At 35.0% G+C, this 26,405-nt stretch overlaps 1 long non-coding RNA gene across 1 annotated transcript; it reads left to right on the plus strand.

Moving 5' to 3' along the window:
* Positions 1–782: 782 nt before the first annotated feature.
* LOC116532627 lies at positions 783–25,888 on the plus strand. Its single transcript, XR_004260920.1, has 6 exons — positions 783–821; positions 5,164–5,243; positions 5,798–5,893; positions 5,993–6,124; positions 11,158–11,263; positions 25,073–25,888. It is a non-coding gene; the product is annotated as an uncharacterized LOC116532627 (long non-coding RNA).
* Positions 25,889–26,405: the final 517 nt, after the last annotated feature.

A 26,405-nucleotide genomic window follows, 5' to 3' on the forward strand; every position in this document is an offset into this window, starting at 1 on the left:
CAGTTATCTCAGCAATAAACTGTAGAAAACAAATTTATAATTCAGATAATTTTAGTAAAAATTAAATGAGCTCAAGATGTCAATTTTTCTCAAATTGATCTACAGATTCTATTTTTTTTTTTTTTTTTAGCCAAAATCCCCACAGGTTTTTTCTTTTGATAAAGCTGACAATCGAATTTTAAAGTTTATATGAGAATGCAAGGCAGTTTTGAAGAAGCTGAACAGATTTGGGAGCTTTTCACTGAATAATATAAAGTTATATATCCATAAGACATTGGTATATTGGAGCAATAGTAGACAAACTGATCAATGCAACAAAATGCTGTTCCAGAAACAAACTCACATATATTCAGTTACCTGAAATATAATGAAAATGGCAGTACAGTGTAGTGATAAAGAAATGATCTCATTCAGTAGTACTTCCTAAACTGAATATCTATTTGGAAAATAACATGTATCTTGACCCCTACTGTACATTTTACATAAAAATTCAATTCCAGGTGAATTAATGATATAAATGTGAAAGGGAAACAAAGCTTACAGAAGACCATCTATCTTCATGACCTTGTCAAAGGAAAAGGTTTCTTAGTCAGAAAACAAAAAGTATTAACTAGATATTTTTAAATATTTAAATGTAATTATATTGAAATTAAGAATTTCTGGTTACTAAAAGACACTACTCATAAAGTCTAAAGGCCACACACAGAGAAAAATATTCATGATATATTTATCTGACAAAGGAATAGTATTCATGACTTTTTTTTTAAATTGTACTTTAGGTTCTGGGGTACATGTGCAGATCATGCAGGATTGTTGCATAGGTATGTACATGGCAATATGGTTTGTTGCCTCCATCCTCCCGTCACCTATATCTGGCATTTCTCCCCATGTTATCCCTCCCCAACTTCCCCATCCCCCCGCTGTGACTACCCTGCCCCTCACAAAAGACCCCAGTGTGTGATGCTTGTTTCCCTGTGTCCATGTGTTCTCATTGTTCAACACCCACCTATGAATGAGAACATGTGGTGTTTGATTTTCTGTTCTTGTGTCAGTTTGCTGAGAATGATGGTTTCCAGATTCATCCATGTCCCTACAAAGGACACAAACTCATCCTTTTTTATGGCTGTATACTATTCCATGGTGTATTGTGCCATGTTTTCTTTGACCAGTCTATCATTGATGGGCATTTGGGTTGGTTCCAGGCCTTTGCTATTGTAAACATTGCCACAATGAACATACATGTGCATGTGTCTTTATAATAGAACAATTTATAATCCTTTGGGTATGTACCCAGTAATAGGATTGCTGGGTCAAATGGAATTTCTATTTCTAGGTCTTTGACATTTTTTAAAACTCTCTCAAACAAATAATCACTTGCAAGTTTGACAACCTAATGGAAAACTGGCCAAAAAGACTTGAGCCCTTCTCAAAAGAGAATGTTCAAAAGGCCAGTAAACTTATGAAGAGGTGTTTAACTTCATGAGTCATCAGGGAAAAGAAAATTAAAACACATATCATGGAAGATGATGTGTTTGTAATAGGAATGCATTACAAAGAATTAATATACCACATGTGTGTGGTATATAGTTATATGGTATATAGTTTAATAGAACTAAAACTATACTATGTTATAGTTCACAATTTTTGGAAGACTGAAAAAAGAAATAGGAAAAGGGAATCCATTTTGCTGACATGGATCACAAGAAAGACACAGTTCCCTAGGCAATCCAGTTTATGGACCAGTTATATGGTATATAGCTTAATAGAACTAAAATGATGCTATGTTATTGTTTACAATTTTTTAAAAGCTGAAAAAAGAAATAGGAAAAGAGAATTCATTTTGCTGACATGTATCACAAGGAAGACATGGTTCCCTAGGCAATCTAGTTTTCCAGTGTGGCTACAGAAGTCATTCTTGGAATCTCAGCCTAGAGTATGTTGCATGTTTCTTCAGCTCTTCAGGAATTACTAAATGAAAAAAACCTGGAAAATACCAAGTATAAGGAGGATATGGAGCAATGGGAATGCTCATAAACTATAAGCAGAAATGTAAATTGGTGTAACCACTTTAGAAAACTCTTCTCCTAAAGTTGATCATATATATACCTATGACCCAATATATTAGTCAAGGTTCTCCAGAGAAACAGATCCAGTGGATAAGTGTAGGTATAGATATTGATGGATATATTGAAATATATTTATTTTGCAGGATTGGCTCATGTGATTATGGAGGCTGAGAAGTCTCACAGTCTGCCATCTGCAAGCTGAAGGCCCAGGAAAGCCAATTGGATTGTTCCAGTTCAAATCCAAAGGCCTGATCCAGGGGAACTGATGGTGTAGGTCCCAGTCTGAGTTTGAAGGCCTGAGAACTAGGTCCAATGGTGTAAGTCTAGATCTGAATTCAAACGCTCAAGAACAAAGATTGATTTCTCAATCCTGTTTGGTAAGCCATTTCTCCTGTGCTCTTGGAGAGATCAGAACTTTGATTTGCTTTGACAAGTGTGTATGGCAATACCTGTTTGGCACTGCCCTTGCTAGAACACCACCAGTTGGTTCATCTGTGTTAAAACGGCAGGTGGAAGAACTAAAGCAGGTCAGAAAAAGGACCAAATTCATGAGAAAGATTCTTCTAAACTTGTGGAGATGCTTTAGTTACTGGCACCAAGTTAGAGAGTTGGTGTTACTATTACAAGGGAGAAGTAGGGCTTGTGAATGGGCACGACTGTGGATAAAAGTTAGTTGTATAAGATTCTGTGATTTCCCTTAGTTCTTTATTTGCCTCTCAGTCACAGCATTTCTTACATTTTAATTCCTACCATTCCCTGATCCTGGCTCCATCTTCTTCATTCTCCCATTATAGTAGTATACTGCTGGCCAGCACTACTATTCACTTTCTCTATGCCAGGGACTGTATTAAGCAATTTTTATGCACTACCTCATTTAATACTCACAACATCCCTGTATGACTTACATCACTGTCTACATTTCACTGATCAGGGGAACTGAGGCCTAGAGAGGTTAAGTAAATTTTCTAGAAGTCAGCCAGTCTGTTGTTGCCAGATCAGCAACATGGGGACTCTGCCTCTGACACTGAACTCTACTGTCTAGGGCATGACCTTCACCCTTCCATCTTGTAGCACCTGTCAGTTTGCCTCACCAGGAAAAGAAACAGCTGTTATATATGATTCCATATTCTATGAAGGAGACAGTAAAATAATCCCATGAGTGGCAATAGATCTAAAATCTATTTACTGATGGGGATTTCAGGTCCTTCTTTGGGAACTGTGAGAAAGAGAGTAAAGGATGCCTTCCTGTTGTTTCCTAATATCTGGTAGGAACATTCTAGACTGGACGGAGGAAGGAAGCAGTTATTGGAAATTGAGTTAGGAAGGAGTTGAGGACAAGCAGAAGAAACCTGGATTTTGTATTCTCCTTCCTACTTCATTGGTAGCTCCTATGATTTCAAGGTCTATTATAAGCTGTAATTTCCATCACACAGATACAATGTGTGTCTGACAGATGTGAGGTCAGAAAAGGCTCATTTCACTACTCAGGAAGTCTCAGTAAAACCACTGGGACAATTCTAAATCTCTGCCTCTGAGACATCCTTCTGGACTCCTTGATTATATTGCTACTACCTTCCATTAAATAAATTCCTCCAAGAAAGGGAGACCTGCTGAGTAAATAAAAGAGTTTGGCACTGGTCTCTTTCCACTGAGGGAGGGATATGGCAAATCTGTAACATATAGTGGGGTCAGATCTTGGTGAAAAGGAAAAACCAGGCAGTGCTGCTGGGGTTTCCTATGGCGTTCAAACTTGTGTAGGATATCTCTTGTGCCTTGACTCTAATCCTCTTGGCTCAATCTTTATTTCTGGGCATTGCTGCAGCAATGAATTCTCACAGATGTAACCTGATAGCACTATATATCTCTCATTTTTGGCCTGGGGATTCTTGGATGCAGTAGTGTGGGGTGGATTTGAGTACTTATTAACACTGCATGTGGCCCATTTTGACTAATGGTGGAAAAAATCTGGTCCCTTCTCTCCCTGAAGTAGAGGTTTTGAGGCACATTCTCTAAGACTCCTCAGAAGGCCTTGGCTATATTAAGTTCCAGTTGTCCACTACAGAGATCAGCATAGCATATTAACAGTGAATTGGCTTTCCTTCTCTGTTTCACTCTCGCTAGTCCTTCCATCCTGTTCTCTTGTCTTGCTTGCTCTAGAGACTATCTGCACAAAAGCACTTGTCTCAGATTCTGCTTTCTGGGAGGGGGTGGATGACGAAGGTAGGGAGGTTGTAGTGAGTTTCAGGCAAACACAGAACATAAGTAGAATGGAAAATTGGAAAGAAGGAAGTGTGAATAAGACAAAAAAGGTTGTCAACAGGCCAGATTACAATAACTTTAGTTTAAACATCTAATTGCCTTTTGTGTGAGATTCTAGAATTATGCAGTATCTCATTCTGTAAGATGGAATGAGTGTTCCACTAGGTATGACAAAACAACTGGTTTTGGTAAGGTAGAAACAAGAAGAAAGAACAGTGAAAAGAATGGATTGGTCGACATCAGGTTACTACACGGCTCTTTTGTTGTAAAGGTTGGAGCAGAAGGGACTTCCTCATTATCTTAGGTAGACTGGGTTCTTACTGATTGGTGAAATCCGTTTTAAGGAAAAACTGGTTAGTTTGGGGATTTCCCTGCCTCCTTAAAGTTTCAGTTCGATTATGTGACATTTATCATGAGGGGCTCCATTTTGGTTTGGTCTGGTCTGCCAGGGCCTAGGACAAGAGACTGGTCTAAAATAATGCCTTTCCACAAATTTTGTTTGTGTATACATATATATATATTTATCTTATCTTAAAATACATTCAAAAAAGGATTGCAGACAGTTAATGATAATGGAATTGATGTAGTAAACCACAAAGCATTAAACACAATAAAAAAGGCAAAACTGCTTTGTAAATGAAAAGACATTTACATCAAATCTCCATGTCCTGCTGCCTTAGTACAGCAACTGAATGAAACCTTTACATCTGAGTTCCTTAGTAGTTGGAGCAACAGTGAAAACACACACATCTCAGTATTCAGTTGTTAAGAGCAAACCGACTAATCAGAAGTAAACACTTTCTGGATTTTTAAGCAGTGGGAGTTTATTACATTTCAGGTTATTAAGGATGGAATAAATAATGGGAGATTTCCATTTCATGAAGGAGGTCCTGCGCCAATATTACCAGACGAAAAATGGTAAGAAGTTTCGTCTTCTGGTTATTTTTGTTATAATTGTAGATGGAGTTTTGTATCAAAAATTGGAAATTGTATCACCATGGTTTTTTTTATAGTTGGCACATTGGATAATGTAATGAACAACATATTTAATAGCAGAGCTATAGACATTACAGGGGCATTCTCTGGGGGCTGCGTCATCTGTTAGCTCTTCATCAGTGCCAGAGGTATAACATCTAAAATGCTAGAACTTTTGTAAAAAAGATGGCTCTGGGCTGCTTAAAATATATAAAAATGTGCTCAAATGCCAAATGATTGAACCACCAAAATTCATTATTTGAAAAACAAGTCAGAGATCAACACTTAACCAAACTATAGTAGAATTAGAATGTAATCCTAATAATGGTAAATTTTGAGCAAAACTGCAATCCTGATGAACATTGAGTAAAATAAGATAGTTCCATATTGCAATCCCAGATAATAAAATAAATTAACATGTTAAACAACATTTCTTAATTATGCAACTATGACAACTTTATTGCAAATGTCCCCACTCCCTTCTGTACTTATGACAGATGTACCTATTGGCATTTTTCCCTGTTGATCTTGAAAGCAGCCTCTGAACTTCTAAACATAGTACTCCAGATATTGAAAAGAATAAGATACTGCAGGTGAGTTGAATATTATTGGTTATTATTTGTATGTTTTAACCCTCTAGATGAGAAAATGTGACAGGCAAAAAATAATTTCTTCTCATTCATATGAAACAGACCACAGATCTCACAGTGTCTTCAGGGTGCTCCTGGGATACAGGATAAAATTTGTTCACTGTCTTCAATACAGAGAACAAATAAGTGTGAAAATGGAATGAGATTTACAACCTATCTAACAATCACAATGCGGTAAGTTTTTTCATCTGACTTAAAAAAGTGCTGATATATGGGAATATGAGACAAATCTGAGGTGGATAAATTTCTTTACCTAAATGAATAACTTTGCAGGAAAGATAAGGCCTGCAATAGATATAAATGTCCATTAGGTATTATAATAGCTATTATTTCTTTAATAAATAGAAGGCAGCAGCATGATAAAACATACCTTCCACTTGGAAGAACATTTCCAAAGATCCCCCACCCCACTGGCTCACAACTCTCTCCACCATCTCAGCTACAGGTCAGTGTGGAACAGGTACTTAGAATTACTGCGAATATGATTGGCAAAGGGAAAACCACATCTTCAATTGTAACAAAAATAACCAGAAGATGAAACTCTTCCTAGATCATCTCACATTTTTCATCCGATAATATTGGCCAGGACCTTCTCCATGAAACACAAATCTCATATGTTATTCATTTCCCATCTTAATTCCTGAAAGGTCATGAGCTGCTACTGCTTGAAGAAGCAGCTCTGATTGTTGTCATGGGTGAGATGTACAAAGGAAAATATATATTCTACTATAGATTTTAAATGGAATCCTCTCCATCTTTATTATGAGTAGATTAAGAAAATGTTTAGAAAGTGACTAATAGTAATAGCAGAGAACATTAGTTTAAAATAAATGTATGAAACTTCTTTGGAATAAGTAATGCTAAAACCAAATATTGATTTATTAAATGTCTAGTGCTACCTATCCTTTATGTTTTATAGATATTACATAATCATACATAGCTAGAAAAATATAACAAAAGTAAACTCAACTGCGTTTTAGGTCAATAGAGGTGAAATAAAGAGAAATATTAGGTTGGTGTAAAAGTAATTGCAGTTTTTGCCATTACTTTCAGTGGCAAAAACCTCAGTTGCTTTTGCACCAACCTAATAACATAATCGTGTAGTTAAAGAATTACTAACTTAGATCACTATATACAGAGGTCTTTTGTCATAAATAGTATATGAAAGTATTATTGTTTCAATAGCCCACATCTGTTAGTCTAGTAATAGTATATTTAATGCCTAAATTTCTTTCTGGTCATGGATAATTTTCAGGGAGATTAATTCCAGGTTACTGTTGTGTTGATTTCTTTAAAAAAGGAAGTAAATGTCACAAGCATAAAGAGAATCTCAGTTACTTCATGCGTGACAATGAAAGACATTCATTTATTTAGAGAAGTGTAATTCAGTGTGAATTATTTAGCACTTATAGTCATAAGCGGTTAGCAGTAGAAGGAACCTCAGGGATTTCCTAGTTCAAAGGTTTTCAAAGGACAATCTTTGGATTCCTGGAGCTCCTCAGTTGGGCCAGGGTCTTGCCCACTCACCTCCTTACTTGGTTAGACCAGCTATATATACATATATATAGCTATATAATATATATATATATAATATATATAATATTGGTTATATTAACTTTGCATATTTTTTCTTTTAGAACAGTTTGTCATTTAGTTTATAAAATATCGTCACACAGAACAGGATACATAAAATTTAAAATATATATATATAGCTAATATATATATAATATATATAATATATATATTATATATAATATATATATTATATATAAAATATATATATTATATATAATATATATTTATATAAATTCTGGGATATATGTGCAGAATGTACAGGTTTCTTACATAGTTATCCATGTGCCATGGTGATTTGCTGCACCTATCAACCCATCATCTGGGTTTGAAGCCATACATGCGTTAGGTATTTGTCCTAATGCTCTTCCTCCCCTTGCCTCCCACCCCGACAGGCCCTAGTGTGTGTTGTGCCCCTACCTGTGTCCATGTGTTCTCATCGTTCAACTCCCACTTATGAGTGAGAACATGCTAAACCAGTTATATTTTTAACTGCTTTATGTAATGGTATGACTTATAAGGTAATTTGAAAGAAAAAACAATTCTGCTACTAAAAAATAGGCAAATAGTCCCTTTATCCCCCTCATTTTACCTATAATAATTATAGGATTCCTAAGAAATAAAAAGATTTCACCATGAAGATGCTGTTTTGGTAGTAGAGTCAGGTGCTAATGAAGTGTGACGTTTTTATCTGCACATGATTTAAGAAAACAGCTTCTGTTCAAGTGTGTTTATAGGTTTTTAAGTTTTAAAGCTCCATTAAAGCAAAAGAAATGGGTGAAAATTCAAAGTTTATGTCAAGTTTTTATGTATGAATATTAGTTGTTTCAGAAGTCAGAAATACTGGGCTATTTTTTTTTTAGTGCATTTTAGGTTTTGGGGTACATGTGAAGAACATGCAAGATTGTTGCATAGGTACACCCATGGCAGTGTGATTTGCCGCCGTCTTCCAATACTGGGCTATTTTGATCAATCTGATTAGACCAGCAAGTTTGAGAAAAAAAAATGAATGAGGAATAAAAGGAAAAAAGGAACAGGGAGAGAGGAAGGAAGAAAAAATAAAGGAAGGAAGCAATCAAGAGAGAGAGAAATTAAGAAGGAAAAGATTTTAAAAAGAACTTTTTTTTTTTTTTTGCAATATAGCTACATTTGAGGCTGATAGCTCCAAATCTATTTTTATCTTAGGTAATTAAAATATTAAGTTTCCTTTTACCTAATACCATGCAGAAAATGAACATTTGATAACTACTTTTAAATGGGTTGTGATTCTTCTACTTTTAAATTTTATGTATCCTGTTCTATGTGTGTGATGATATTTTATAAACTAAATGACAAACTGTTCTAAAAGAAAAAGTATGCAAAGTTAATATAACCAATATAATTTTTAAAATGTTCCACATTGGACAGTCTCAACAGAGAGAATATATCTCAAGCAAAAGTAAAAACGTAACTTAAAATTAAGAATTTCAAGATATTTATGCATTAAGATTTCCAGTCTTTATGAAAAGGTGAGAGATGCTAAAAACTGCTCTACAAATCAAATAGCCTAATGTGTTCATATTATAATTCCTTTTATATTGCATTGATATTATAGAGTTTCTTTACTTGTCTCTCCACCACGACTGTAAGTTCCTTAAGGTAAGTGTATCTTACTCCTTAGTCATTTGTTTTCTATACCTCATAACTATCATACTCATGTTGTGTATGTGTTATTAATATTTATTTGGTGAATGAATGCATGAATGAATAAACGAGTGACTCTGCACAATGAGATTCTGGTTTACTTGTACTTTATGGTATCTCTTTAAAAGTCTGTGTTGTTTAGACTTTTCTCACTTCAAAGTAACTTGGTAACCAAAATAGAATTATATGTGCAGATTTCTTCCCTATTCTCTACACTACTTTAGTGACTTAAAGACACTAGTGGAAATGAAATTCACACTTTTCTAAATCATTTATAATAGCACAGAGGTATAGAATTCTAGTCCAAACAAGTATAGATGGGTAACATGCTTAAGCAGTTTTACTTTCAATTATAAAACAAAATACATAGATATAAGCACACAGGTACATAGACACATATATGAGAATAAGTCTGGTACTTCCTCTTTTTAAGTTCACAACAGATTATTTACTTGTACAAATAATAGATATTATTTAATGAGCATATACTATATGCCACATTCTATGTAAGCATTGACATATATTACTTGATCTTTACAACATTTTTATGAAATAGGATCCACTATTATTCCCACTTATAGTTGAGGAAATCAAAGTTTAGAGAGGTTAAGTAGTCATATATTGCTTTTACATTGAAAGGCTCGCTTTCAAACCCAGGTGTATCTAATCTTGCACAGTTTCGCACATCACCTAAGCATATATCAGAGTCTGGTCCAGAGCAGCAAAGAAGGAAGGTCTTAAAATGTCTGAAGGTGTTTGGAAATGCCTCACTTCAAAACAGATTTACAAATCCAACAATTTTTTGCTTTCTCCTGTTTGACTTCAGTGATTTTCTAACATCAGAGAAAAAAAAATATTCATGTGCATTTAAAAAATCTCCAGTTGGCATTTCAACCAAAGCCAGGATAAACTGGTGGTCCTCTTCCCACACATGCACGCTTTAGATAGCAGCCCTCTGGGTTTTTTTTTTTTTTTTTTTTTTTTTTGGTAGATAGCTCAGTTTAGTTTCATTTGAAACAGAGTCATCTCTTTTGTTAATTTACAAATTTAAAAGATCAGTGAAGTGTGAGAGTGAAATGGATATAAAAATACAAGAACATATGCAGAGGGTGCTGAGAAGAGGCAGACAATACAGTGTTTCTCAGCATGAGGGCTGCTCTGCTGCATTACTACTTGGGACATCTGTGCCTGCACCAAGCTGTCTCAGAGACAGGCTTCCAGCCAAACCATCATGCAGACTTTGTCCTCCACACAGTCATGGCAATTTTGCTACTCAGAAGCACCTGCCTGCAAATACAATTTGCTCACTGATGCTGCAAGGAGCATGAGAATTATGCACTGTCTCCATCTAATAACACCTTTGCAGTCTCTCTACAGCAGGGGCTCTGCACAGATCTTTTAATCTTCTCACGCTCTGCAGGAAGTAAGAACTATGATTTCTCTTCCCCTCACAAATTAAATTGTATTACCAGGTAGCAATGGGGCAGTGCCAGCTGAATGAAATTGATAGCAAATGCAGACAGAAGAATTTCAATGTCCTCAGCTGACTTCAAGGGAGAGAGATTTTATTTCAAAAGCAATAAGTCAATGAGTCATGATCCCCAGTGCTGTGCAAGCAGTCTGGTCTTGCTCACTAAATCTACAGCTAGGGATGGTGTGGAACAGACATCACCTGCTATCAGCCAACTTAACTGAGGTGGCTCTATCAGCAATCAAGCCTCATCACCCTTGTCCTTTTGCAAACCTGTACAGTTGCTGTCCTCCTGTTTTTTGGATTGAACTTATGCTTCAATAAATAGCTGCCTTAAAACAGGGTGTTGCCTTCACTTATTTAAATATTCCTAAGCATAGCCAGTAGGCATGGCTTTTAGATTACTAAATTCAAGCTCATCAGGAAGGTACATAGTGATATATCCATGAGGCATATTGTGAGAAATGTTTTCTAATTGTAGGAATCCTGCTGCTTATTCCTGACAAGAAGATGTTATAAAAGGTTGAATAATATCTTTGGAATTCATAAATTATGAATGCAGTCTTCTGCCTGCCATGGATGCCCTGGTATGTACGTTGCTTATAGCCTTTCAAATGCCATAGCTAATGTATGCATTACCAGTGTCATCACCACTATTTCAATTTATAAAGGATACTAAGATAACTTTCCCCAAAATACATTCCTTGGAACACTAATACTGCATAATAGGGTTCGATGGAAACATCAGATCAAGAAATGTTCCTGTGAATTGGTAGGAGTAAGATAAGCTCTATCTTTTGCATTTTTCAAAATTATTTAATTAGAAACTCACTTTTCTCAAAATATCTTGAGGGATAAAAACCCATTAGAATCGCCATCTGAGGAAAGAATGTGAAAACAAAGTGCAGCATAATTGTTACTATCCAAATATTCATGACGGGGCATAGGGATAGGAGCAGCACAACCTGTTCCGTATTTGAGTATTACCTTTTCTCCTCAGATTAAGACCCAGTATATTAATTTCCATCAAGTTTTCTTTATATCGTAATAGATATATAGTAAAAATAGCAAAGTCTATGTCTGTATTGTTCACTCTTGGATTCCCAGAACAAGGCACGTGCTAGGTGCTTAGTAGGTAAATGCTTGTTGGATAAATGAATGAATAAATAGATGAAAGAATGGCTGAGTCTGCACATGGCTCTTGATGAATATGGTTACTTAAGATATTGCACTCTTTTCAAAAGCAAGTGGGCAGTATTAGAACAGATGTTTCTAAGCCACCACATTGGCACTGCTCTCTTCTCTACAACTTGTAAATAATAAAATCACATGCACATTTCAAAATGTCAGCCTCTGTTGCTGGCTGTGTTGTTGCCTTGGCAACACAGGCTATGACATTATAAGCTATGGTCTCTGCCATGCAGCTATTTGAGAGTTACCTTGCAGAGTTCCACAATGAGATATTGTTATTATGGATCTCTAACCACCCCTGGTCTGAACATTGATGTGTGTGTGCCTGTGAGAAGGAAGCTCACCTTATGTTAATTTTCTTTATTATTTGGGCCTAGTATTCCAGTTGCTAAATAATTATTTTATTCTCCTTCATTTGCTTCAGTTATGCTTATAGTGGATAGCATACTGTTTATGAAAATATACTCAAGTGCTGATGATCTAGCTTTGAGATTTTACAGACCGGAAGAGCTTATTAAACAGAGGAACAGGTCTATGCTTGTCCACTTTTATTATTGCTGAGTAAAGGCAAAAAATAAAAATAGTTACCCAGTATCCTAGTTTTATTAAAGAGTAGGCATTTTGTTTCCCCCAAAATAAGAAGCAGCAATAAATAAGGGCAGCCTTGAATTTGAAGAGCCCTATAAAATATCAATCACATTGTCTTTATTCAATTTATTAGACTGTTGAAAATTTTCCCCTGGACAGAACTTATTCTGCAAACGCCAACGTGAAAACCTCTTTTAACAAGGATAGTAGGAGAATAAAGGTGACTATGAAATGTAAGAAGCATTATTCTGGATGAAGCCAATGTTCTGTACATCCTAGAATTCTGTCCTGTTTGTGGCAACAGGGAACACAGAACAAGGCTCAGCTCACTATGTCAATCCCCAGAGTGCATGTGTTCAAGCTCAGGCATTAACTTTCTCCACTGTCCTCCAGCAGTCAGCCTACCTCTAAACTCTCTCTCTTGCTTATTCCTGACAAGAATAATATACAAGGAATATACAAGGAGTAAGGAGTATACAGCCTCACTTCTCTCTTGAGAAAACTGAGGCCACACATCTCGTGATTCCATATGTACCCGTTATCTAAATCTCTACTTATTCCCTCCAAGCTTGGACCTTCTATTGTATCCACTTGTTTGAATTTTCTGACTTTTGGCTGATACCTGTGTTTTAGCCTTCACTTTGCTCCACAGTAAATTACTAAATTTGGTTTGTTTTGGTCCATATTAGCTGTTCATGTAATTACTATGACCCTGAAAGAAGATGTTAACTCCATCACATTTCTCACTGTGGTTCTCAGGCAGGGTCTCCCTGTGGAAAATTCACCCAATTGTGTGCCCTCTCTGTTCCAGCTTCTCAGCTTACCAGCGATGGGATAAATTGGGTTAGACAAGTTCTTGTGGACCTGGATTTTATGTGGGAGGGGTCAGAGATGTGCTGTGTTTTCCAATCTAGCCATTTCCAGGGAGGCTTGAATGAAGCATAAGCCGTGATCTCCACCAGGCTGCCTGTTCTTTGTGTATATACAGCACTGCCCAGAATCTTGGGGAGTCAGAGTTAAGTGTCAGGATAAGGATATAAACCCCATTCCCAACCCTAACAATTTCCATTCCCCAACTCTATTACTTTACGTATCTACCCACTGCAATCTGTCTTTACCACCTACAGGATACCCCAACCACTCTGGCAAAATTCATCAGTGTCTTCTTTTTTTTTTCTTTTTTTGAGACTGAGTATTGCTCTTGTTACCCAGGCTGGAGTGCAATGGCGCGATCTCGGTTCACCGCAACCTCCACCTCCTGGGTTCAAGCAATTCTCCTGCCTTAGCCTCCTGAGTCGCTGGGACTACAGGCATGCGCCACCATGCCCAGCTAATTTTTGTATTTTTAGTAGAGACGGGGTTTCACCATGTTGACCAGGATGGTCTCGATCTCTTGACCTCGTGATCCACCTCGGCGTCCCAAAGTGCTGGGATTATAGGCGTGAGCCACCGCGCCTGGCCTCATCAGTGTCTTCCTAATTGTCAAATCCAATAACATGTGTAATACTGTAATATTTTTACAACTTCAAAACCTTTAATTTTTGAAAAGTAAAATGTAACTTTTATTCATCTTTAAAGATTCTTTAGCTCTTATTTTATTCTTCATGGTTCTGATACTCCAATCATTTTCTCTTTGAAATTTTACACTGTTTTCTTCCATATATAACACTCTTTCTAGAGTGTACTATAGCTTCCTTCTCTAACCAGTTCTTCCCAGTTTCCTTTGCTTAAATGTTAATATTCTTTTGAGTTCTGATCTTGACCCTCTTCTATTTCTGTTACTTATCTCTCATTATTTCTGTCCCTAGGTTGACTTCCAAATCTACATAACCAGCTTAGGTCTGTTCCTTGGCTCTCAGTTCTGTGTGTCTTTCTGCCTATGAGAACTCTTCACCCAGATAAATAAATCCCAACTTGCATATTCAAAATTAAATCACTTATCACATGACAGCATGAGTAACATGCTGACCCACAACCTGATGAAAACTGGTGAAAAACATTTTAAAAAAGAAAACACCAAAAGCCTCTAGAAATAATCATAAGAGCAAAACAGCAAATGAAAACAAATATTCAATAAAATCTATGAAATTTCAGCAAGAAAAGTTAGTCTGTGATATTTGCACCAAAACGGCTCTGTTCTTCCCCATCTCCCTGGTTTTTTGTTTTGTTTTGCCTGTTTTTTTTTTTTTTTGTTTTTGTTTTTTTTTCCTCCTGAGAAGAATAAGGCTTTGGCATAGCTTGTCCTGTGTCTGGCTGCCTGATGCTGAGTCTAGTCCTGGTGAATGTGGTTGAAAAGTGAGGCTTTCTTCTTCTGCTCAATGCCTACTCAAGATTGGAGGGTCTACCTCAGGTGTGGCATGCTGAGAATCCTGGGGCATTAGTGCCGTTTCCCCTGACTTGTGTTGTGGTACCTTTGTGCCAGAGGGGCAATCCAAGAAAACATTAGCCTATTGAGTGCTCTCCTAAAATGGGGTTTTACTCAGAGAGAAAATTGCTATTGTCCCTACTCACAGCTTCAGAGCTATTGTTAAGAAATATTTTTCTGGGAGGAGAAGCAGGCAGTAGAATAGTGACTTCATCTGCAACAGAGCAGTAGAGAAATTTAAACCTAAGGAAACTCTCAAGATTAATGTAGATTGTGCTGAAAGGCAATTAGAATGAGATCTGTGAATCTAATGAAGATAGAGCCTAGACTGCAGGCCAGCTAGTTTGCAGGAAATAAGGGAATAGGACAGCTGAGAGGAGCTCTCCTGGGGTCAGAATAAACATCAAACACTGACATTAGAAGCCATTCCTTCAAAGGAATTACATTTAATTAGGTTGGTTTGTAAAGAAATGTATGCCCAGGGTATTGTAAACAATAAAGCAATTGCCAGCAGTGGAGCAAGGGAAAGAATTAGAAGAGAGGCCCACAAAATACCACTGTTAGCCCAGGTTGTCTCAAAGCTGTGTCTAGTTGAGGAGCAACATGAGAGGCTTAACACTGTGTGTTGAGGGGTGTGAGTGTACTTTATTAAAATAATCCAACCAGTCACTAAATAAATAACTGAACAATGAACAATGACAAACTATGGAAGAGAAGAATCAGTAGCTAGAACTCCTACAATATATTATCCAGAATGTCCAATATCTAGCAAAAAATATGAAGCTATGAAGAATTTTGAAAATATGATCTATACTCTGCCTCAAAAAGAATCAGGCAACAGAAACTGCTTATGAGAGTGAGATGTCAGATGAATCAGAAAGATTTCAAAGTAGACATTATAAATATATTCATAGACCTAATAGAAAGCATGATTGAAGAAGTAAATGAATATACAATAACAATGTTGCATCAAATAAATAATACCAATAAAAAGAAATCATATCTATCTATATACTAATATTAATAGTTGTGTCTGTGTACAAACACATACATACACATGAGCCAAATGAAAACTCTGGAATTGAAAAATGCAATAGCAGAAAAAAAAAATGAAGACCCAATAGTAGATTTGAGCTGTCAGAAGAAAGAACTTGAAGGTAAATTGATAGAGATTATACAAGCCAAAGAACAGAGAGGGGAAAGAAAAACAGCTTCAGAGAAAGATGGGACACAATTAAGCACACCATATATATGTAATGGGAGTTCCAAAAAAAGAGAAAAACAAAAAGAAAAAAAAAATCAAAGAAACAATTGCTGAAAAACCCCAAAATTTTTTGAAAAACAATTACCTATACGTAGAAGAAACGCAACAAACTCTAAGTAGAATAAATACAAAGAAACCAGCAAACAGACACAAATCATAGTAAAAATACTGAAAATCAAAGACGAGGATATCTTGAATGCAGCAAGAGAAAAACGCATCACTTACAAGGGAAACCTAGTAAGATTAATAGCTGGCCTTTTAGCAAAAACAATGGAGGCCAGAAAGTAGTGGGGTGATATATACAAATTGCTAAAGAACAAAAAATAGTCAACCAAGATTCCTATACTAGCAAAGCTAGCAATCAAAAATAAAATCAAAATAAAAAATTTCCCTGATAAATAAAAACAGAAATTTTGTTGCTACCAGAGCCATCTTACAATAAATACTATAGGAAATCCTTTAGGCTGAAAGTTAATGACCCCAAATAGTAAATAGCATTCATAGGAGCAAACATGAGCACAATAAAGGTAATTATACAATTATAACAGTCACTGTAAATTCATTTTTCCCTTTCTTCTCTTAAAGAAGATTTTAAAAAGCAATTTTATAAAATGATATGTACAAAATATATTGTTAGAACTGTAATATATAGAAAAATAATAAATATGTAACATATTTTCCATTAACAGCATAAAGGAAGTGGGCAGAAGCAAAGCTGTAATGGATTAAAGAAACAATGACAGATGGTAAAGCAGTAAATATATCAATGTATTGTTTATTTGTAACATTAGTAGATGTAGTATGTGTAACAATAGTATAATAAAAAGGGGTAAAATGGAGTAGAGCTGTATAGAAGCAGCACTTTATGTTTATTGAAACTAAGCATATATAAATCTGTAGCTGTATATGGTAAACCCTAGAGATACCACTGGGAAAAACAAACTCAAAATGGTGAAAAATTGTTGATGAAATGATAATGCTACATTAGAAAATATTCACTCATTGCAAAGGAAAGCAGTAAAGGAGGACTAGAGGAGCAAAAAAGACGTGACAAAGCAAGAAATAAATAGCAGATATAAAACCAATTATATCAATAATAACAGTACATGAAGAGCTAAACAATCCCAATAAAAACCAAAGGTTATCAGATGAGTTAAAAAAGCATGATCTGACTATATATTATCAATAAGAGAAACAATATTCAAAGATACAAATTGATTAAAGTAAAAGTAAAATGATTAAAAGTAAAGTAAATTAAAGAAAAAGATATATCCTGTAAAAAGCAACCACAGGAAGCCTGAAGCAGCTATACTAATCGCAGATATAATAGACTTTTTAACAAACAAGTCACTTGAGATAAAGAGAATAAAAGGGTTAATTCATCAGGAAGAGATAACAATTATAAAAATATATGCACCTGGCCAAGCCCGGTGGTTCACGCCTATAATCCCAGCACTTTGGGAGGCTGAGGAGGGAGGATCGCCTGAGGTCGGGAGTTTGAGGCAAGCTTGACCAACACAGAGAGAAACTCTTGTCTCTAATAAAAAGTACAAAATTAGCTAGGTGTAGTGGTGGGCATCTGTAATCCCAGCTACTCGGGAGGCTGAGGCAGGAGAATCGCTTGAACCAGGAGGTGGAGGTTGTGGTGAGATATATATATATATATTAATTAGTGTGACATATATGTGCCTAATAAAGGAGCACTAAAATACACAAAACAGACATTGACTTAAGTGAAGACACAATTTAATAATGGAAGATGGAAATGTCAATATCCTATTTTCAATAATAAATAGAAGAACCAGACAAAAGAGCAACAAGGAAACAGAAGACTTGTGCAACACTGTAGTTCAACTAGACCTAACAGACACCTTTAGAACGCTCTACCCAACAAAAATAGAATTTATTATTATTCTCAAGTACACATGGATCATTCTCCAGAATAGCATATGCGAGACCATAAAACAAACCTCAGTAAATTTTTTAAACAATAAAAAATACAAAATATCTCCTTTAGCTATAATGGAATGAAATCAGATCAATTATAGGGGAAAATATGGGAAGGACACAAATATGTAAAAATTAAACAAGATACTCCTAAATCATCAACAAATCAAGAAGAAATTCAGACAGAAATCAGAAAATTTGTTGAAATGAATGAAAATAAAGACACAACACATCAAAACTTAAGGGATGCAGATAAAGCTGTGTTTAGAAGAAAAGTTATAACTGTAAATACCTATATTAAAAATAAAGATCTCAAATCAGTCACCTAAATTCCACCGTAAGACATTGGGAAAAGAGCAAAGTAAAGCTAAAACTATCAAAAGTAAGAAACAAATAAAGATTAGAGTCCTAATTAATAAAATTAAGTTCAACTTAAGAAAATAGGATAATAGGAGAAAATTATGCCAAAACTTGGTTTTTGAAAAGAGCAACAAAACAGAGAAACTTTTAGCCAATTTGATTGAAAAAAAATAGAGAAGACTCAAATTACTAGAATCAGAAAGGAAAGAGGGGACATTATTACTAACTTCACAAAAGTAAAAAGGATTATAAAGGATTTGTATTCCAAGAAGTTACATAACTTAGATGAAATGGTCAAATTCCTAGAAAGATACAAACTACCAAAATTGATTCAAGTAGAAATTGACAATCTGAATAGCCCATAACAAGTGAAAAAGTTGAATTAGCAAAACAAAGCAAAACAAGCCAAACCAACAACCCGCAAAGAAAATCCCAGACTATATTTTCATAATTTAATTTTACCATAAATTCAAAGAAGAGCACTTCCCAACTCATTTTATAAGGCCTGGTATATTGAGTATAATACTGATTTTGTTTCAATAATATTCTGGTACCAAAACCGTACAAAGATATCATTAGAGAAAAAAAGAAACTACAGACCAATATATCTCATTAATCTGGACACAAAATTTGCAACAGAATACTAATAAATAAAATCTAGCAACATATAAAACTAATTATACATCATAACCAAGTGGGGTTTACCTTGTAGATACAAAGTTAAACATCTGAAACTCAATGAAATGTGTATATATATACGCACATATATATATATGTAGGTACATATATGCATATATATGTGTATATATAACAAATATATATAAAACAATATAGATATAACACATATATAACTATAACTATATATGCGTTATAACTATATGTATGTGATATGTGTATGTTTATTGTTATATATATATTTATTGTTATATACAATAAGTCTTGTTATATATAACAATATACTATATATATGTTATATACAATATAGGTTACTACATATTGTTATATATACTATATTGTTATAACAATATATTATGTTATAGTAATAATATATTTATAATATTTATTTATATAACAATATATATAAAACATGGATAACTACATATAAATATATAAAACAATAAATATATATAACAATATATATTAACATATATATATATACACACACACATATATAAGGAAGCAGATAAAGCAGTGTTTGGAAGGAAAGTTATAGCTGCAACCACCATTAAACATAAAGATCTCAAATCAATAGCCTAACTTCCATCTTAAGGCACTAGAAAAAAAAGCAAAGTAAAGCAAAAGTAAGGAACGAATAAAGATTAGAGTTTCAATTAATAAAATTGAGTTCAGATTAAGAAAATAGGACAATAAAAGAAAATTTATTATATTGTTATTTAATTACTATTAACTAAATTAATTATTATGTTTAAATATTATATTACATTATTGTGTTAGTCTGTTTTCACATTGCCAGTAAAGACATACCCGGGACTGGGCAATTTACAAAAGAAAGAGGTTTAATGGACTTACAGTTCTACATGGCTAGGGAGGCCTCAAAATCATGGTGGAAGGCAAGGAGGTGCAAGACTCGTCTTACGTGGATGGCAGAAGGCAAAAAGGGAGAGCTTGTGTAGGGAAACTCCTCTTTATAAAATCATTTGATCTAATAAGACTTATTCACTATCATGAGAACAGCATGGGAAAGACTTGCCCTGAAGATTCAATAACCTTCCACTGGGTCCCTCCTACAATAAGTGGGAATTCAAGATGAGATTTGGGTGGGGACACAGCCAAACCATATCAGTTATTTTATATATGTGATATATATTATATAAATATATATATATATAACAAAAAAGAAAAATTTATATATATAAATAAAACAAAAAAACAAAAATTACATAGTCATCTCAATAGAAGCAGAGAAAGCATTTGATAAATCCAATACCCATTATGATAAAATCGTCATAAAACATAAGAATAGAAGAAAACTTCCTTATTCTAATAAAGGGATCTACAAGAATCTTATAGCTAACATCATACTTAATGGTGAAAGACTGTATAGTTTCCTCCTAAGGTCAAAGGAAGAATGTCCACTCTTACCACCTCTAGTCAATGTTGTACTGGAGATTCTCACCAGAAAAAGAAGACAAGAAAAAAATATCTGTATTGGCAGGTGACATAATCTTGTACATAGAAAATAATGAACCCACTAAAAATTATTAGAACTGATAAGCAAGATTATCAAGGTTGCAGGATACAAGATCAATATACCATTTCATACCCACTAGCTGGCTAGAATAAAAAAGTCAGATAGCAAGTATTGATGAGGATAAGGAAAAATGGAAACTCTTACACACTGCTGGGTGAGAATGTAAAATGATTCAGCCTCTTTGAAAACCAGAGAGGAATCTCTTCAGATGATTGAACATGGAGTTACCATAGGATCCAGCATTTCCACTCCTAGATATAGATAGTTGATAGATGATGATAGACAGATAGGATAAATGAAAGCATGTATCCACACAGAAATTTTTACATGAATGCTTATAGCAATTCATATTATTTATAATAGCTAAAAGGTAGAAAGAGCCCAATGTCTATCCATCCATTAATGAATGGATGAATAGATAAATGCAGTATATTCATATAATAGGATACCAGTTGGTCATAAAAAGGAATGGAGTACTGATACATGATAAAACCTGAGTGAACCTTGAAAATGTCAGCTAAATGAAAGAAGCCCCTTACAAAAGGCCATATACCACATAATTCCATTCATATAAAAGCCCAGAATCTATAGAGACAGAGTATATTTGTGGTTGCTTGGGTGTTTGTGGCTGGTAGAGAAAGAAGGGATGTGGCATGGGAGGAGGGGTGTGAACTAAAGGATATGGGGTTACTTTTCTCTTTTTGACAAAAATATTCTAAAATTGACTGTGGTAATAGTTGCACATCTGTTTGAATGCACTAAAAATCATTGATTTTTAAACCTTTAGTGGATAAATGGCACAATATGTGAATTATATCTCAATAAAGTTATTTAAGAATTAACCAATCATTTTCCTCAGATCTGCATATTGTCCTGTCTTCCTCATGACATTCTGTTAACCAAGCAAGGCACGAAGTACCTTGGAAGTTATTCTAGACCGCCCTCTTTACCTTTTCCCCAGCGTCCAATTCTCCATCCCATCTGCTTCCTAAAAATCTCCCTGACCTACTCCATCCTCTCCATCCCTCTAGCATTCCCTTAATTTATGGTCTTTTTAAAAATAATATTTCTCTTGATATGCCTTCCTGTGCTACAAGTTGAGTATGAAGGGAATGGTATTGAAATTGATGGTGTATGTGGAAGGGGGATTAATTGAGGGATATATTTATTTGTAATTCAGTACAGTTATTTATTTATTTATTTTTGTTGTTTTACTTGAAGAGTTTTAGGCAATGACAACGATACTGGCAGGGGTCTACTCCCATCTCTACACCCTTTCTTAATATTGCTCACTGTTTTTCTACATTTGTGTTTTTCTTTGTACGATTGATGCATTTTAAGCTGAATGGGGAAGCTATAGACATCATCTAGCCCAACTTTATAGTTTTGATCCTGTACTTGGGTCATTGTATTTCTTTCTTCTCATTATTCACTTCCAAGCAACCAAAAATTTCTATTTTACTTTCACAGTGCAAAAATTAGCAAAATATCTATGTTTCTATATACATATATATATATAATTATTTGCTATGACAATATATGATAATTATTTGAAGAAATTACAAAGCAATAAAAAATAAAAATAAATAAAGTAATTTGGGGGTCATTTACTTTCAGCCTAAAGAATTTCCTGTAATATTTCTTGTAAGATGGCTCTGGTAGCAACAAAATTTCTGTTTTTATTTATCTGGGAAATTTTTTATTTTGATTTTATTTTTGATTGCTAGCTTTGCTAGTATAGGAATCTTGGTTGACTTGTAATTAATTTTCTATAAAGGGGAAGATTTTAAAGGTAAAGAATTTTGCTAATATAGGGTAATGTTATCTGTGAAAAAGGAGATGGTCAGAAATAGTGATAATGATTAATACATTAATCGTTAAAAGAAAATTATTTCACAACGAGCATTATTGTGATTGACTTTTCTGGAAGATGAAATGTACAACGTTTAGTAGGTTGGAAAAGATTATTTGGCCAAACAGATGGCAGCTCTGGAAAGTTGAACTTCTATTTGTTTAGGTGGTTTTAAGGAGAGTACCTAGATTGGATTCCCTACATCTGAAAAACAAGGATTCTCAACTTGGCAAATATAGAGACTGGACTTTTAAAAAAATATACATCCAAAGATGATTTGACACTAGAAAAACAGCTCATTGTAAGCTGACAGGAATGTTCCTACCTAGACGTGTGCACTCTAACAATAATTAAACTGTATGGGCAGCAAGTGTGAAATCAAAGTTTTGCCCGGTCAGTACAGAAACAGAACACAGAAATTAGGTCATCTTAAGTATGTCAGGGCTGAGGCAAAGTACTCCCTTTAGGACCCCATCTAGGGACGACCTGTCAGGGAGCACAGTGCATGGCTTCATCAACCAAGACTCTCCCTGCAGAAAGAATGTCTTTTACATCTTCTCTTCAAGACTTCATCTTCCCTGCATGGCAATATATAGTGTATATCCGTATATAAAACAGCACACAGCCAAACTGATGTTGCTTCAGTCTGGAAATAAAAACTGATTGTGATTAATTTAGCATCAACTGTTCCCTGTGTCTGATTAGACTGCAGTTTGCTTTGGTGATGATGTCCGACATGTGTCCAGAACTGAGACATGAGTACTGTCTATTTCCTCAGCCATTAACATATCAGATTTTCATATGTGTGTTTTATTAGCTAAACTTTCAGAGAACACATTTTTCTCTGTTTTGAAGGTATTTCACCTCAGGGTTATCAATATTCCTTTACCATTTTTCTTTCTTTATACAAGAAAATAAACTTCACTATATATTCCAATATATAAAGAATATAAATTGGCCTGCACTCACATGAAAATGTTGACACATTACTTACTTTCCATGAAACAAATAAAACTAATTTGCACATTTAAATAACTATAGTTACAGTTTACAAATAAGACCTAAAGTTAAATACATAGTGCTTAATTAATAACCACCTCAAAAAAATAAAAAACACTTTGTTAAAGGCCTAACTCAGCATCTAATATCTGTGTATGATTTTTAAATCATTTGTTTGTCCTTAACCATAATAGAGCATTCTCAGTCTAAGGAAGCTATCTCACCAAGTGTCAGAAAGGATCAATCAGGTATAGTCAGGATGAACAATTCACACAATGAAGAGCAATTGGCCAACTGCTGCATGCCTGAGATGGGTGACTATTCCAGGAGAAATTACCCTAGCCCCTGCCCCCTCAAATATTTTTCCAGATTAATATTGCAGGAGACAAGAAAGCTAAACAAATCAATGTTTTGTCAAGATGTTACTGAATGTAACAAAAGACAGCAAACGAACAGGATTGAACACATAAAATACATGGAATTAAGTTAGAACTGATTTATCCTCAAAACAGAACCAGAGGCTAAAATATAGATATATTCCTTCTATGTAGATGTGCTATATACTATGTGCTGTGTGCTACCACCTTCTGGCATCTAGGCAGCCTGTACCTTAGATTCCTGGGAAAAAGGCATAGTACAAACTGTGGTGTGAGTGTGTGTGTGTGTGTGTGTGTGTGTGTGTGTGTGTGTGTGTATCTGTGTAGGACTTTGGACCCAGATTCCTATGTGGCACTCCTGGTCCTGGCCTAGGTCTTGGGATCTCCTATTGCCCCTCTACTCTAATACACAGATCAGATTTTTCAAATGTGATGTCCCAAGCAGTACAATTTATCCAAGAAAGTATAATTCATAATATTCAGTGCTCAAATTTGAAAAATAGTATTAAACCAAGTTAAGGGCCTCCTTAAAACTTTTCACATGCATTAATTTGCTATTGTATGTTGTGAATGGTCACAATTGAGATATACTATACTCTCTTTTCATCTAAATTCTTTCTTTCTTTTAGCTCTGTAATTCCCATTAATATCCAAGTCAAATATCCAGTGGAATGTTTTGACCTAGAGTAAACTCTGGGCTCTTAGGGCCCTTTACCCAAGTCTCATCCACTGTCTTGGCATTTGAAGTTGTGCCAGTCAGGAGGAAAGAAGCATGCATAACCAAATGAAGTTACCCACCCTGAGGTTTTCCATGTCTCCCAGCATGAGGTAGTCCCAAACCTATTTTATTGAGTGATGCATGATGGGAAACCCTCCATAAATGGAGCTGAGATCATAATCCCCAAATGAGGAAATCCAGACATAAAAGGGCGTTCCAACAATGACAAGGATTTTTGAGTATTGCTTCTCATACTGAATCTCTACCCAGAAGCACTGTGGTATTTGGCTTACCCTATACCAGCCCTCCTCTTCAGGCACTTTTACCTAGAGGAAGGTCTGGTGACATAGGGAATGTTTAGCATTCCCTGTTGGTCATAAGATTGTCACAACAAATGTACTTATTCATGGATACTGAATTGTAATTGTCTGTATAGTATTATTCTGACCACAGCAAAAGATAAACTTTGCAATTTACAGAGGGCTTTTAATAATATTTTATTTAATTAATTTTTTTTTTTTAGAAAAGGACCAAAAACTAACGCATGGAGAGGAACTCTGAAATGAACATGTTCTAGCTTAAATACAGAAGAATATCCCATAAGGCATCAGGAATCATCTAATGCTTTACTTTCAAAGAGTGCCTGCTGGCAGGCAATGCTCAAACTTCCTATAGATTGGCAGAAAAAATAATTATTGTGACTCCACTGTGCAAGATGAATGGGAAAGAAAGGGTCCTGGTACACAGAACTTCATTTTCAATAAAGTCTCCTAAAGAGAAAAGAGAGCAACAACTGAACACTCAATTTTATTCTTTGTTCAGCTTGCTGGGTCACAAGAAATGCTTCTTTCTGAAGTGTTTTTTCTTATAAAATAATAAGATAATGTGAAGCAGGCCGGAAGAGTAGGGATTGCACTCATTTCAGAATCAAACAAACCAAGAATTGAATAATCACCTCCTCTACCTTCTAGCTACGCACCTTAAACAAATTCATTAACTTTTCTAAGCCTCAGTTAGCCCACCCCACACATGAAGATAATAATACCTAACGTGAATAATTAACATGTGACTATCACCTTGAAATGTTTCTGGCTCCTAATAGGCATTCTATACATTAGGTCTCTACTAGGCTAAAATGAGAGCAAAGCAAATAAGAAAATACTAAAGGCAGAATAGCACGAAGAAGAATGTCTTGTGTCTACACTCGTTACTTCACAGAAAAATCATTTTACCTAATTTGATCATAGGTCCTATCATAACTCATCTTTGACAAAATACAGCATTTTGTGGTGTGAAATGAGCTATAAACCTGACAGTCAGATCTAGCATTGGTAAGGGATAAAACTAATCATGCTGTTGGTGGATAGGAAGAAGCCTTAGCTCACCTAACTTTAGGAAGTTTTTGGAAGACAACAGATTGTCAACCAAGCAAAGTTTGGTTTATTTGGGGTTTTACTTTAGAGCCAGTATCTGAAAAAAAAATTCTATACTATTTTCCAAACATAAGAAACTGATGATATAAAATTGCAAATAATGATTGAATATTAGAATCAAATGCAGTAGCTAGTTCAAATGTCAATGCCAGTTGTTCTTTAAACACTTCCACTTACAACTTTAGGATTAAAGAGGCCTTAGAGCTTGTTTTGACCTAGACTGCACTTTTAGCGTGGCCCTGAGGTTATTGTCCTGACACACTCGATGCTCAATTTTGCTGAAGCATAATAATGAATACCAACCTGTTAAAGGTGAAATAAAACCAGACTGCTTGAAAGCGGATGTATTCTCCCGAGGATAGCTCAAGAGAATTGGAATGTGGGTTGGGGTCCCCTATATCAAAAAAGTATTTGATAGAAAGC

This window comes from Sapajus apella, unplaced genomic scaffold (genome assembly GCF_009761245.1).
Source record: "Sapajus apella isolate SASKATOON/1434 unplaced genomic scaffold, GSC_monkey_1.0 scaffold3, whole genome shotgun sequence".
Classification (NCBI taxonomy): Eukaryota; Metazoa; Chordata; class Mammalia; order Primates; family Cebidae; genus Sapajus; species Sapajus apella.